Source organism: Nyctereutes procyonoides, unplaced genomic scaffold (genome assembly GCF_905146905.1).
Source record: "Nyctereutes procyonoides isolate TBG_1078 unplaced genomic scaffold, NYPRO_anot_genome, whole genome shotgun sequence".
In the NCBI taxonomy this organism is placed as follows: Eukaryota; Metazoa; Chordata; class Mammalia; order Carnivora; family Canidae; genus Nyctereutes; species Nyctereutes procyonoides.
Window position 1 is genome coordinate 38,369,405 of NW_026575020.1, and position 16,429 is coordinate 38,385,833.

The 16,429-nt window shown below is 43.1% G+C and overlaps 1 protein-coding gene and 1 pseudogene across 5 annotated transcripts in view; one reads left to right on the plus strand and one right to left on the minus strand.

Moving 5' to 3' along the window:
• The window catches only part of RALGPS1 (Ral GEF with PH domain and SH3 binding motif 1), a 292,316-nt gene that overhangs the window by 211,796 nt on the left and 64,091 nt on the right, over positions 1-16,429 (minus strand). The window lies entirely within an intron of this gene.
• On the plus strand, positions 12,535-14,491 carry LOC129516910 (leucine-rich repeat transmembrane protein FLRT3-like; annotated as a pseudogene).

Genomic DNA, 16,429 nt, shown 5'->3' on the forward strand with positions numbered 1-16,429 from the left:
AAGACAAATCTCGTGTATATAATGTTAAGTGAAAATAGGTAAAATGTACGTGCAATAGGATTTCATCCATATAAAGGTCAAAAACAGACTGAACTACTGATAATGATAGAAGTTAGAGTTTACACTTGGGGGTAACAGCGACTGGGAAGCACATGAGGCAGGATTCCATGGTTTTGGTACATTCTATATCTTGATCCAGTGGCAGCTATATGGTTTGTTTACTTTGTAAAAATGCACTGAGTTGTACCCTTAAGATTTATGCTTCACTATATATACTTTAAAAATCTTTTTAAAAAGATTTTATTTGTGTGTTTGTTTATTTATTTATGAGAAAGAGAGAGAGTATGAGTGGAAGGGAGGGGTAGGAGGAGAGGGAGCAGCAGACTCCCTGCTGAGCAGGAAGCCTGACATGGGGTTCAATTCCAGGACCTTGGGATCATGACCAGAGCCAAAGGCAGAGGCTTAATGGAGCCACCCAAGCACCCCTTAAAATTTCTTTATTTTTTTTAAGATTTATTTATTTATTTATTCAGAGAGAGCAAGAGAGAGGCAGAGACACAGGCAGAGGGAAAAGCAGACTACATGCAGGAGGCCCGACGTGGGACTCGATCCCGGGTCTCCAGGATCACACCCCAAGCTGCAGGTGGCACTAAACCACTGCGCCACCAGGGCTGTCCCTAAAATCTCTTTAAAAGACAATTAAAATGTATGAGATGAAGCTAAAACAATGTTTAGAAGGAAATTTATGGTACTAGATACCTATATTAGAAATGAAGAAAGAGGGATCCCTAGGTGGCGCAGCGGTTTGGCGCCTGCCTTTGGCCCAGGGCGCGATCCTGGAGACCTGGGATCGAATCCCACGTTGGGCTCCCGGTGCATGGAGCCTGCTTCTCCCTCTGCCTATGTCTCTGCCCGCCCCCCCCCCCCGTGTGTGTGTGACTATCATAAATAAATAAAAATTAAAAAAAAAGAAAGAAATGAAGAAAGACCTCAAATCATTGACCTTAGCTTCCACTTTAAGAAACTAGAGGAGCAAATTAAACCCAAAGTAAGCAGAAGAAAGTAAATGATAAAACTGTGAACAGAAATCAATGGACTAGAAAACAGAAAAGCAATAGAAAAATATTAATGGAACCAAAGGCTCTTCTTTTGAGATCAATAAAATCAATAAACTTAGCCAGACTGAGCATGAAACAGGAAAGGAGACACAAATTATGAAAGAGGAAACTATTACAGATCCTACAGATATTAAAAGGATAAAGGGATATTATGGAAGACTTCATGTGAATAAATTTAACAACTTAGAGAAAATGGACAAACTCATTCAAAAAACACAACCAAACCAAAGCTTGCTAAAAACAGAAGTTACCTTAATTTTTTAAGGGGGGGCGGGGAGAGAGAGAGAGACAGACAGATGGGGAGAAGGGTGGAGGGAGAGGGAGAAGGAAAAATCTTTATCAGGCTCCACACCCAGTGCAGAGCCCAACAGGGCTCGATCTCACAACCCGAAGATCATAACCTGAGCCCAAATTAAGAATCCGGACTCAACCAACTGAGCCACCAAGATGCCCCAAGAAACTGAATTCATAGTTAAAAATCTTTCCACAATAATCTATCAACTGCACTCCTTGCTCAAAGGAGTTATAAAACTTATATCCCCATGAAAACCTAGATATTCCTCACTAGGGCAAATTCATAAACAGTGGCATCTCCAAATAATGGAACATTATTCACCAATAAGAAGACATGAGCCATCAAACCATAAAGAAAACTGTAAGAATCTTAAGTGTATATTACTAAATGAAAGAAACCTATGTAACTGTCTGATTCCAACTCCATGACATGCTGGAAAAGGCAAAGCTATGGAGACACTTAAAAAATCAGTAACAAAAAAAAAAAAAATCAGTAACAGCCAAAGGTTGAGAGAGAGGGAAGGATGGACAGGTGGAGCAGAGAGCATTTTCAAAGCAGTGAAACAAGTGTGTATGATACTATAATGGTGGATACATGTTACTGTGCATTTGTCAAAACCTATACAATATACAACTCCAAGGATGAACTCTAATGTAAACTAGGGACTTTGGGTAAAAACGACGCATCTTTTTTTTTTTTTTTTTACATGTTTACAATCATCAGTTGTAACAAATGTATCACCCTAATGGGGATGTTGATAGTATGGGAGACTATGCATGCAGGGGCAGGGAACATGTGCAAACTCTCCGCTTTCTGCTCAGTTTTACTGTGAACCTAAAACTGTTCTATTAAAACAGTCTATTTGGGATCTCTGGGTGGCGCAGCAGTTTGGCGCCTGCCTTTGGCCCAGAGCGCGATCCTGGAGACCCGGGATCGAATCCCACGTCAGGCTCCCGGTGCATGGAGCCTGCTTCTCCCTCTGCCTATGTCTCTGCCTCTCTCTCTCTCTCTGTATGACTATCATAAATAAATAAAAAAAATTTTTTTAAAAAATTAAATAAATAAATAAATAAAACAGTCTATTTATAAGGAAAAATCCAAAATCTTTCCACAAAGAAATTCCAGGTCCAAATTGCTCTGCTGGTCAAATCTATCAAATATTTAAGAAAAATCATATCGATTCTACACAAATCGAAAAGGAAAACTGAAAAGGAAAGAATGCTTCCCAATTTAATTTAAGAGGTCAGCATGGGGTGTCTGGGTGGCCCAGTCAGTTGAGTATCCAACTCTCAATTTTAGCTCAAGTCAGATCTCAGGGTCATGAGATCAAGCCCTGCCTGGGATTCACACTCAGCATGGAGTCTGCTTGTCCCTCTCCCTCTCCTTCTGCCCCTCCTCCCACCACTGGCATGCACCTGTGCACATGCACACTCTCTCATTTATTAACTAATTAAATCAGCATTATACTGATACCAAAACCAGAAAAAGACATTTTACATGAAAAGGAAAATACAGACCAATATTCCTCATAAACATAGATGCAAAAATTCTTTCAAGATTTTATTTATTTATTCATGAGAAACACAGAGAGAGAGGCAGAAACATAGGCAGAGGGAGAAGCAGGCTCCCCAAGAGGAACCTGATGTGGGACTCGATCCCAGGATCTGGGGATCAGGCCTTGAGCCAAAGGCAGATGCTCAGCCACTGAGCCACCTAGACATTCCTAGATGCAAAAATTCTTAACAGATTTTTAGCAAATTGAATCCAATGATGTACAAAAAGGATTCTACATCATGACCAAGTAGGTTTATCATAGGAATGCAAGGTTGGTTTAACATTCAAAAATCAATAATGCAATTCTCCACAGTAGTAGACTAAATAAAAAAGAAACATCATGATTATCTCAATAGACACAGGAAAAGCATTTGATAAAACCCTGTATCCATTCCAAATAAAAATTCTCAGCAAGTTAGGATCAGAAGGGAATACTCTCAACCTGATAAAGGGCAAATGAAAAACCTTCAGCTAACATCATCTTTAAACTCTAAAGACAACTTTTCCTTCAAAACCAGAAACAAGCCAAAGATAACTGCTCCCACCACTTCTATTCAACACTGTACTAGAGGCTGTGGCCCATGAATAAGGTAAGTCAGGGAAATAAAAGCATCCAGTTTAGAAACAAAGAAATAAGACTGTTGTGAGTCACAGAAAAGTCATCTATGTAGAAAATTCTACAGAACCTACAAAAGAGCTAGAAGAATAAGTGAGTTTGGCAAAGTTATAAGATATAAGGTCAATTAAAACATTTCTGTATTTCTATGAACTTTATGAGCAACTAGAATTTAATTTAAATAAAATAACATTTACAGCAGCATAGAAAACATAACACTTATGAATCAATCTGACAAAAAAAACATGTAAGATCTATACACTGAAAACTACAATATTACTGGAACAAATTAAAGAAGATCTAAATATGTGGGGGCACCTGGGTGGTTCAATCAGCTAAGCAAGCGTCTGCCTTTGGCTCAGGTCGAACTAAATAGGTGGATACACACAGTGTGTTTATGGTTCAGGTGACTCAGTACTGTTAAGATGTTGTCAACTGTCCCCAAACCTACAAATACAATGTGATCATAGTCAACATCAGGCATTTTTGTAAAACTTACAAGCTGTTTTTTAAATTCATATGGAAATGCAAAGGACTAGAATAGCCAAGACAATATTGAAATAAAAGAACACATTTTAAGAACTGATTCTACCTGATTCCAAGGCCATGGAGAGAGTGGGTAAGGAGGGAGGGGTTGCAAGGAGTGTGAAGAAACTTTTTGGATGATGGGTAGGTTTACTGTTTTTAAGATTTAATTTATTCATTTCACAGAGAGAGAGAGAGCACAAGCAGGAGGAGAGGAAGGCAGAGGGAGAGGAAGAAGAAGGCTCTCCACCAAACAGGGAGCCCAATGCAGAGCTCAATCCCAGGACCCTGAGATCATGATCTGAGCTGAAGGCAGATGCTTAGCCAACTGAGCCACCCAGGTGCCTTATGTTTACTGTTTTGATTTAATGATGGTTTCACAGATATACACATACATCCAAACTCATTGAATTTTTGGCTTTACTTACACATGGTTTGTTATATATCTATTACACCTCAATGAAGCTGAAAAAGAAATCTCATTCAGTTTTCATGTTCAATTTTTGAGGTAGTTATCATTTCAATTTCACAGAAGTAGAAACTGAGACTCAGAGACAGTAAGTGATTTGAGCATGGTCACATAGACAGACTTAAGACTTAATCTTTCTCACTCTGGAGCCTAAGCTCTTAAGCTTTGGGCCATATAGAAAGAAAACTTTTCTATCTTCCTCTCACTCACTCAACAAGTATTGACAAGTACTGCTCCTATAATAAGGCACCGTGCCTGGAAGAAGGGACCACAACAGTGACAGAGAGGGTCCTTCCCTCAGAAAGCCTGACACATTGCTAGCCTAGGATCTTAACTTAGTAGCACTGTTGTTCCTTTTCTCCTTGCCACATCCCTGACTTCTCTCAAACGAGAAGAAATACCTTGTGAGCTTCTGCCATGTGCTGGGCCATCTGCCTGGGACAGGCATCATTTCTACTTTACTGATAAGGAAACATGCAGGAGCCTGGCACGACCACACAGCTAGCAAGTAGCAGAGCCGGGTTGCAAATGCAGACCTTCCTGCCTCTGAAACTTAGGGTCCTCCAGCCACACCAAACTGCCTGGAATCATGCAGCTGCTCCTAATAGAGTCCCCACAAACCTTGTTTTCCTTGCAGACAAAATCACAACCAGGCACCAAGTCCCCAAGGATAAAAACAGCTGTTCACCAAAGGTTCTGTTTTATGTTATTAATTCACTTAAAAGGAAATTTGGTTTCTAACCAGCACTACTGTCATATCCACACCCAAGAAGAGAGGAAAAATGAGTCTGAAAGGTGCAAAGTGTTGGTTTCATTGGATCAAATATGCTGCTGGCCTAGGTCTGCAGCCAGACCTGATTCCTGCACTGCCCACCACCACCCTCCCCGCAACCCTGCCACCAGCCACCTTTCAGACAAGTGTTTTTCTGGGGCTCAGGGAGGGATTCCAACCCCTGCCTCCATCATAAATGGAGTTGGGGCAAAGCTTTTCCCACTTGTTTCCATTGTGACAAGAAGTCATTACGATGGGGAGAGTAGCTCTGGGAAATGAGAAGCAAGTAACAAATACAAACTCAGAACAGTCACAGAGGAGAAAGGCGGCTGCTCAGGCTTCTGGTGCAAACATCAGAGCTGATGAGCCTTATTCTGGGAGCTTCCTACCCCATGTCTTGGCCCCAACTGGAGGGAACCTAGACCACCTCCTAATTCAGTGTTTTGAACCAAGGGGGGCACTATAGCACAGAACTGAAGAGAAGGCTTCAATGAGATATTATCATTATTATCAGGGCCACATCCTAAATGTATTCAGTAAGTAACATCAGGATCAGGCACTGTGCTGGGTCACAGGATATGGAGGGGATTATAGTATTGGCATGATCCCCACATCCATGGAGTTTATAATCTAGGAGGCAGAGAGACTGGAAATAACTAATTATTCAAATTTAAAAGTGCTAAGCACAGCAAGTAGGAGACAGTGTGGTGAGCATCAGGGGAACCTGCACAACTCCCAGTCTAGTGTTCCCAGCTGCTCACTCCATTTCTGGGATGGGGGAACCAGGGAGGCTGTGGGCAGCATGGAGCAGCAGCAAGCTTGAGCTGGTTGAGGCCGGGAGGTCTGCTACTGGCCCCTCACACCGCCTGGCTGGCAGTGTAAAAGAGATGTGCATCTGAGGAGCAGTGGGGAGCCTCAGAGGGATCTAGGTAGGACTGTGCCCAACTGTGGCTTTAGAAAGATGTCTCTGGATGCAAAAGGAGGTTGGGAAGCTGGATTAAGTGTGAGGATATGCGATCGGAAGAGAGGTGGCAGAGACTCAGGCTAGGCTGGGGCAGTAGAGGGAAATAAACAGTGTCAGAAAATTGCCCAGCATGTGACCTGACAGAGGAGTTTTAATGATGTCATCGAAACCAATCTCCTCTTTACAAATAACTTGCCTGCTGGCAACGAGCTTCTCTTCTCCTAAGGCCAAACGCTGTTATTCCAAGGAGCAGTAAAGACACACAGGGTTTGTCTGACATCCAACACTGACCTCGGCTTTCTGGAATGCCCGCTTCTTCAGAGCAGGCAACCCAGCATCCAGACAAAAGGCCAGAGGGTCAGGTTCCTGAACCCACAGACAGTGTTTTCCTGCATTGCAACGTGTCATGTGGCCCAGAGAAAATGGTGTACTTCAGCAGGGAGTCTTCCATTTCTACAGGCCAGCCCTTCTGTAAACCAACAGATGCAGGTCAAGTCACGCTCAGAGACCTCAAGCCCTGGGGCAGGAAGGGTGAAGGCAAACCTCTCTAGAATAAGTGTCCCACAGGGATGCAAGCTCTCTCTGGAGAAAGACTCTTTGCTCCCAAAACATTCATTAATGCTGCTCCCTTCCTCAACCTAAGCTGTCTGCCTTTCTTTGTAACCCCCTGCTTCCCTCCAGGGCCACAGTGAGGGAAGCAGAGGATTACAAGCCTCCCCAGACCAGCTGTTGCCTGCCTTCCGCTAACACTGAGCTCTTGGCCTGTGCCTTGAAGCCTGGTGGCAGGTTCTGGTGACATACTGGTCCCTTACCTCATACAGCTCCAGTCTAGGCCCACAGCTGTATCCTGGGGGAGCCCAGGGTACCTCCTGGCACCTCCATCTCCCCTCCCTCCACATTGCTGTCAGCACCTTTACCTTTGGCTCTGGTCCACAGTCTCCTCCTCCCAGTCTCCTGCCATCATCTCCAGAGACATCACTAAACTGGGTGGTGGCCCTTCTCACCCCTGGGTCACACCACATCCCTCCTCTTCCAGGAGAGACCTTCATCGTCTTCTGCTGCAGTTCCCCAAAGGCTCAGCCACATCCCATCAAGCACAATCTCTAGAGCCACCCCACCTCACAGATCCTGCACTCTACCATCATTCTCCCTAAATGATCTCCTGGCCTCCAGCTGGTTCTCTGACTCCACACCAAATCTACGCCTCCCCCCGGCTTGACCTCTGGTCCCTCAGTCCTTCGTGAGTCTTCCAAGCCATCAGCCCTCTCCAGCCCTTCTGGCCTCCCTCCCCCAGGGTAAACGTTACCATGCCCCTGCTCTGCTTCCAGGCTCCCTGGGCCTCCTCCTCTGCCCGCTGCTCTTCCTTCTGTTCCATGAATGCACAGTCCACTCCCCTCTCCTGTTTCTTCTTGCCTAGGACCTCACAGCAGCCTCATCACCAGCCTACCACCAGGCCCCCTGCCCTCCAGCTACCACCGTTGCCTCACACACACTATTGCAAAGCTCCTAACCAATCTCCTAATTCTGGGTGGTTCTGTCTCCAGCATCAAGAATGAACTTCCTAAAATACAGTTGGTCCATGTCATTCTCTTTTTGAAATCCCTCAGTGGATCCCTGAGCCCAAAAATGTAGAGCTCTGCCTCCTGCCCATTCCTACCACCCACTCTCCTTGACATCTCTACATCCCCGAAATACTTGTGTACTATATGTTCACACATGTGTTCCCCCCTCTTGCTGAACTGTGCGCCCCCACCCCCTGTGTCCCCTTCATCTTTGTCTCTCCAGCAGAGAGTAAAAGTCAGTTGCCCCTGGTAGTGGGGATGGCAGCAAAAAGGCTGGAGAAAACACAGGCACATAGAGAAACTTTCCATCTCACTGAATTTGGTACCCACTAATGCTTGTTTCCTTCCTACTTAGGCCCATGAGACACCCATCCACATGCCTCTGTGAACCTGCATGCCCCCAGCTGCCAGTGGGCAAGAGAATGACACATGGCTTCCAGTAAGTCCCTGTTATGCCCTCAAGAAGCACAGAACGGAGAGAACAGCAGGCTCGCCTTTTCTTCTCCCCAGCCACCCAGCACCAAAAGTAGTGTTACATTTCGCTAAATATATTATCTGCCTTTTCGAGTTCTTCATTCCGCCTGAAATGCCCTTCCTAACTCTAACTCTCATCCCTTTCCCCAAACCACCCATAAAATACAATCTCTTTCAGCCTTCCAGGATCAGTGCCAATGCGCCAACTCCAAGGCAGAGAGACCCTCCCTAACGATGTCCACAGGGTCAGGGGCACCATGGTGTGAGTCTTCATCTAGACCTCAGCCTCATGGCCATCCAGGGACCAGGATGTGAACTCAGACCTCAAGGATTCCCGCAAAAGTGCTCTTACCCACTATGCTCTTCAGAGCATCGCCTCCTTGGGGCCAGTGGCTCCCACAGGGTCACTATCGAGTGTACTGCTGAGCACAACCTCACGTCCATAATGCACACGGTCTATTCACAAACTGCGCACCAGAGAGGGCAAACAGCCACAAGCCATCAGGAACTTAAAGCATGCAGGCACCAAACAAAGTTCTTACAGACCCACTGTAATGCAGAAATGGTGATTTCCCCCATTTTACACAAGAAAACTGAAGCACAGAGAGAATGAGTAACTTGTCCAAAGTCCAAGCTCCTCAGGGTGAGGCCAGGACTCAACCCTGCTCTTGAGCACGTGCAGGTAAGTGGACCCAGTAGCCCAATGTGGACAGAGCTCTGGGCTGAGGAAACACACACACCGTGCTCATTTTCAGTACCTTCTAAGAACAGTAGATCCCCGTCCTCGCCACCCAGCACTGCTCTCCACTGATATCAAAACCAAGGACAAAACCAGTTCTGACAGTTCGACTGGCCTCTGAGAAACTGCTAAGCCTCCAATTCATGGGCTGGGGATTGGGCCGAATGATAAAGAGATGCAAGACGGGACAAAATGCCACCTTGCAAATGTACCACACAAGGTTGCTGCCTCCAGGAACCCTAGAAAGACCTCCTTAAGCCCAAGCCCTGGCAGGCAGGAATCCACCTAGTCCTGGAGACCCAATCCAACCAATCCAGTGATGGAGTTCTGGGCCACAGCATACAAGTTAAGCCCAGCTGTGAGCCATTATTCTGCAAAGTTGCATCTGCATTAGCTAGCCAATGTTTGATAAAATTGGTCACTTGTTGAAGTCACCAGGGAACAGGGCAGTGTGGTTCTCTATTTGTTAACTTCCATTTTCCTTGTTCTCTGCCAATCCTTAACTCACCGTCTGCCAAGCTTCCTCTAAGCCTTGGGATGATGCTCTTGCGGTCTCCCTTGCAGAAACAAGCAGAAGCCACAGTTCTACCCTCAGTTATCAACAGCATTTGGAAATTTGAATCTTCAAAGGCTGAGCTCACCAGGCAAAACCCCTGTTTTGGGGGAAGCGGTCCCACCACAAAACAGGCACCCTGGTAATAATGTTCCCTTAATTGGTACACCCCCCTCCCTTAGCAAGGGGCCTAAACACAGACAGATTAACATTCTGCTCCTGTGCTTCACTCATTCATTCCTCCTCCACTCATTCAACAAATAGTTATTGAGTACCCACTGCATTCCAGGCACTGGAACCCAACAGGGTCTCTCAGGAGGCAGACTCTAGAACCAAGTGAGCATAACCCTCCTTTTCCTCCCTGGTGCTTCCAAAAGCCATCTGGGAAAGTGAAGAAGGGGGGCCCATGTGGGTATGGAAGTGGTACAAGGGAGGGAAGACAAGAAGAAAAGGTACTAAAGACAAACAGAACTGCAAAGAAATGTTAAACTATAATCCATACTCTGCTGGTTAATATTAATACTGCTATTATTATTTTTAAATAATATAATGTATGTGTATATAATGAGATAATACAAAAATGCAATTATTTAATGTTGTTAGAAACCCAAACCTAAAAAAAAAAAAAGAAAGAAACCCAAACCTGTCAGTGTAAAAGAAATCATAAGAAAATAAAAGGAATTAAGCTCATAACACTGTAATAATGTTAGATTTGAGTTGGAAAGATCAACATTATATCAGTCACATGTCAACAAGATAATGTGATATAACAAACAACCCTCAAATCTTAGAGGCTTAAAACAGCAATATTTATTTCACACTCAGGGGGTGGGTAGAATGGCTGCAGTTCAGCCAATCTCCACTGGCCTCACTGGGGCAGGGCCAGGTTAGGCTGGAATTCAGGCTTTGGGTTAGATTCAGGTCATCTACAACATCTTCATTTTGGGACTCAGGCTAAACAAGCAAGAGTCATCCATATATCATGGAGATTAGAAGTTCTGAGAGGGCTTGTCATATCTCTCACTCACCATGTGCATGCTATCACTTGTGCCCAAGGCACACGGCCAAGCCCAAAGTCAAGAGAATGAGAAATAGACACCACCCACAGGGAAGTCATGACAAGATGAAGAGGGAAGGAAGAAATGTGGAGAAAGACCACCACCGACCCTAACTATGAACTCATGACTTTTCCTTTTTTATTATTATTATTCTTTTAGAGAGAGAGAGCACAAGTGGGGAGGGGCAGAGGAGAGAGAGAATCCCAAGCATGCTCCACGCTCAGCACACAGCTCAACATAGGGCTCAATCCCTCAACCCTGAGATCATGACCCAAGCAGAAACCAAGAGTTAGACACTCAACCCACTGACCCACTAGGCACTCCATGACTTTTCCTTTGAACAAATAAATATTTCTTAACCCTGTCCACCAAAAGAACCTAAAAGCAAACTGCAACCTCCTCTCATGAGAATCCTTTCACTCAGATCATGGTTTCTGAATATTTGTCTCCAGTAAAACAAACCAGCACCCCGAAGGCACATCTGACTCCAGGTCTTCAGCAGGAATTATACAACACAACACTGATATGACTTGTGCCAAAGAGCAAGGAAGCCATCCAAACCAAGGGGATCCTATTAAAAGGATACAGGAGGTAACATGAAAGGGCTCCCACTGGTTAAGGACAAGACCATTGAACTTCAGACTTGGAGGTGGGCTGTGTGCACTAAACTGGAATGCTCTCCCTCACTCACTCCTCAGTGTAGGAGTGATCCAAAGCAGGACACGTTCTGCCTGCAGCTCCTTTGGCTTTGTGTGCACTGGACGTGGAGCTTGGGAGAGGGGGAGGGTTATCACTCCAGTTCACAGTGGAATTACACCTATAGTGGCAGTATATATGGGATTGCTTTTTCTCGTCTTCCTGGAGATGCTCAGACCCAGTATATTTTAAGGAAGAGAAAAGTAAAGGAAATCTAGTATGCTTCCTATTTTTTCCCATGAAGAATATTTGAATTAAGTTTTACCTCTTAAAAAAGAATACCTGTTCTTATATAACGTGACTACACCAGCTATTCTGAGAAAGCAGCAAGAAGCAAAAGCTGGAAATAGCTATTTCACAGCAGGTAATCATACCTCAGGATATAGCTACTGTACAAAGTTTATACTCAGGTAATCCTGGACAGGAATAAAGGTGGGGGGTAACTGATGGAAAAACCTATTACTATACAGACCTTAGCATCATGAATGGCTTTCTTCATGAGGATCTGAAGTTACTATCTCTGACCACATTGCACAGAAGAGCCAATAAGAATTTTAAAGAGAGCAATTTCTAATAAGGGAATTAAGCTACACAAAAGGAACCTTCACACAGAAACTCTATCAGGAAAAAAAAAAAAGTGCATAGGAAGCCATGTGTTCTACATAGTAAGAGCAAGCTGAATTGTCTCTGGTCCCTCCTTTAATGAGCTTGCCTACCATGCTGAACCGTAGCTGGAATGTTCACTGACAACAGCGAGCCTGATCTGGAGGTGTGTGCAGCATAGGATTACATGAATAAACAGTGAAGAACATTTCCAAGGACTGAACAAGAGTTTATAAGTCCCAGCCCCTCATCAGGAAAATAATTTTTGTGCATTGGATTTTCTTTTTTTTTTTTTTTAATTTTTTTTTTAATTTTTATTTATTATTATTTATGATAGTCACAGAGAGAGAGATAGAGAGAGGCAGAGACACAGGCAGAGGGAGAAGCAGGCTCCATGCACCGGGAGCCCGACGTGGGATTCGATCCCGGGTCTCCAGGATCGCGCCCTGGGCCAAAGGCAGGCGCCAAACCGCTGCGCCACCCAGGGATCCCTGTGCATTGGATTTTCACTCATGCAAAATTTATTCACATGATTCAAAAAGGGCTCTGACACTACCGTATACAAAGACCTCAACACTGCTGACCATGATCAACCCAGCCTGGAGCATTTTCCTCATCGGGACTAAAATTGGGCTGTTCCTTCAGGTGACACCTCTATCAGTTATGGCTAAATCCTGCCCATCTGTGTGCCGCTGTGATGCAGGTTTCATTTACTGTAATGATCGCTTTGACATCAATTCCAGCAAGAATATCAGAGGATGCTACAACTCTATACCTTCAGAACAACCAAATCAATAACGCTGGAATTCCTTCAGATTTGAAAAACTTGCTAAAAGTACAAAGAATATACCTATACCACAACAGTTTAGATGAATTTCCTACCAACCTACCAAAGTATGTAAGAGTTACATTTGCAGGAAAATAACATAAGGACTATCACTTATGATTCTCTTTCCAAAATTCCCTACCTGGAAGAATTACACTTAGATGATAATTCGGTCTCTGCTGTTAGCATTGAAGAGGGGGCATTCCGAGACAGCAACTATCTTTGACTTTCCTGTCCTGTAGTCACCTTAGCACAATCCCCTGGGGTTTGCCCAGGACTATAGAAGAACTACGCTTGGATGATAACCGCATATCCACTATTTCATCCCCAGGTCTTCAAGGTCTCACTAGCCTAAAACGCCTGGTTTTGGGTGGAAATCTATTGACCAACCATGGTTTAGGTGATAAAGTTTTTTTCAACCTAGTCAACTTAACAGAACTGTCCCTGGTATGGAATTCCCTGACTGCTGCACCAGTAAATCTCAGGCACAAACCAGAGGAAGCTTTATCTTCAAGATAACCACATCAATTGGGTGCCCCCAAATGCTTTTTCTTATCTAAGGCAGCTGTATCTACTTGATAAGTCCAATAACAACCTAAGTAATTTACCTCAGGGTATCTTTGATGATTTGGACAATATAATCCAACTGATTCTTCGCAACAATCCCTGGTATTGTGGGTGCAAGATGAAATGGGTATGTGACTGGTTGCAATCACTACCTATGAAGGTCAATGTGCGTGGGCTTATGTGCCAAGCCCCCAAAAAAAGTTCTATTTGATTGTAAGGACAGTGCAGTTGTAAGCACCATTCAGATAACCACTGCAATACCCAATACGATATATCCTGCTCAAGGACAGTGGCCAGCTCCAGTGACCAAACAACCAGACATTAAGAATCCTAAGCTCACTAAAGATCAGCAAACCACAGGGAGTCCAGCAAGAAAAACAATTATAATTACTGTGAAATCTGTCACCTCCGACACAATTCATATCTCTTGGAAACTTGTCCTACCTATGACTGCTTTAAGACTCAGCTGGCTCAAACTGGGCCATAGCCCAGCATCTGGATCTAAAACAGAAACAATCACAACAGGAGAACGTAATGAATACTTGGTCACAGCCCTAGAGCCTGATTCGCCCTATCGAGTCTGCATGGTTCCCATGGAAACCAGTAACCTCCACCTATTTGATGACACCTGTGTTTGTATTGAGACTGAAACTGTACCCCTTCGAATGTACAACCCTACAACCACCCTTAATAGAGAGCAATAGAAAGAACCTTACAAAAATCCCAATTTACCATTGGCTGCCATCATTGGTGGGGCTGTGGCCCTGGTGACCATTGACCTTCTTGCTTTAGTTTGCTGGTATGTTCATAGAAATGGATCACTCTTCTCAAGGAACTGTGAGTACAGCAAAGGGAGGAGAAGGAAGGATGACTATGCGGAAGCTGGCACTAAGAAGGACAACTCCATCCTGGAAATCAGGGAGACTTCTTTTCAGATGTTACCAATAAGCAATGAACCAATCTCAAAGGAGGAATTTGTAATACACACCATATTTCCTCCTAATGGAATGAATCTTTATAAAAACAATCACAGTGAAAGCAGCAGTAACCAAAGCTACAGAGACAGTGGTATTCCAGACTCAGATCACTTGCACTCATGATGCTGGAGGCCTTGTAGCAGACTGTGTTTTGGTTTTTTTAAACCTAAGGGAAGTGATGGTAGGAACCCTGTTCTACTGCAAAACACTGGAAAAGAGAGACTGGAAAAAGCAATGTACTATACATTTGCCATATAATTTATATTTAAGAACTTTTTATTAAAAGTTTCAAATTTCAGGTTACTGGTGCAATTGATGTAGTGGAGATGCCTGAACATGATTCTATATTTTAGTATTTTTTAGTAATTTGTACTGTATTTTCCTTGCAAATACTGACGTTATAAACCATTTACTTTGTGTTCTACTGAGTAAGATGACTTGTTGGCTGTGAAAGTGATTTCCTTGCTGTACTGAACAATCAGGACTGAGTTCACATGAGATCCTTGTAGTATAAGCACAGGCCATTTTTCACTTTGGTATTAATAAAATGTTAAAAAAAACTGGCTGAATGAGAAAAATTAAAGTTCAAAAAATAGTTATGAAATTATGTTCCAACTATTAAATTTGTATTATCCCAGGGGTTCAATAAATTAAAATATGTGAAGTAATGGGCAATATCAAACTTGCTGCATATCTCCATTTTTACTCTAAGCAAAGTAGATATCCTTAAGAAAGCATTATCTTTTGAACTGAATACATCAGCTGGCATAAGGGAGTATGAAGTCTGTTGTTAAAACCACTGTTAACAAAGTTTTGAGAATGAAGGACTTCACAAATCAATAATGTGAGCATGCTTCTACGTTAGGGGGGAAATTTGTACCTAGGAAAACATGAAAATTTAGACGCCATAGTATAATGAACACAAATACCAGAATTGCATTTTGGTCTTGCCTATACCATCCCAATTTTTGAAAAGTGAATTCTAAAGACATAATTGTTAATGTTTATGTTTTTATCATAAACGATGTCAACAAAGAAACACTTACATGTATTTAAAAAGGTAGTGTAACCATAAGCAATTCCCCTCAACAATGCAGAGAAAGTAGTACTTTAAATAAGGAAGAATTTAAAATAAAAATAAATACTAGAAATCAAATTTAGATCCGGTTTATGTGAAATGTTTTAACACTGTACATAAAAAAGTTCAATTTACTTTCACTCTGATCAAGAATACTGCCCATTTCTGTCACAGTTTTCCACATATCACATAATGAACTTGTAATGTAACATTTCTTTCTTCCTACAAAATTGTGAGCTATTACTTGTTTAAAAACCACATCATTTTTCTGTTGCCATGATTTTTTTCTCCCAACAAAAAAACAAAGTGCATTGTATGCCCTTTGGCCAGTCTTGTATGTGCCTTGATCCAACACTACATGTATTCAGCTTTTAAAACTTGACAAATTTTTCATACTTTCTTAAATATGAAATATTATGGTCTTATTGCTGAATAAAGCAAGAAAAAAAAGTACAAAAAAAATAGACAGGACAATTTACATATCAAAAAGAATACAGCCAGAGATTCCCTGACCCACTCTAACTCTAGCTCTATGAGAGCAACATCTCCAAGGATGGAGCCTAGGCTTCTGTATTTCTATACAGAGCTCCCCAGCTGATTCTGATGCATAGGCAACAGTGAAAGGTACCAGCCCACAGGCTTCCTGATCTTCTGGGAGGACAGGTCACTCACAGTGTCCATCTTGCTCTGATGATGGCCTCTGCTTCCTGAGAAGTCTTGTCAAATTTATAAATGTCCTTTATTCATGTCCCTCCAACTCTGGGTGGGTCAGCCACAATGTGGCAGACATCATCAGGAAGAAAAATAGTTTTCAGTCCACTAACAACAACAACAGCAAAAAAGCTGGGGCAGCTCCCAGGATCCTCCTTTTAGCCACAGTTTTGAAAATGACAAGAAGGACCAAACTCTTCCATTTTTAGTGTGCATAGATCCAAGACATTCAAGTTTGGGGTTTCTCCAGAGACCTCAAGGGAATTAGTTCT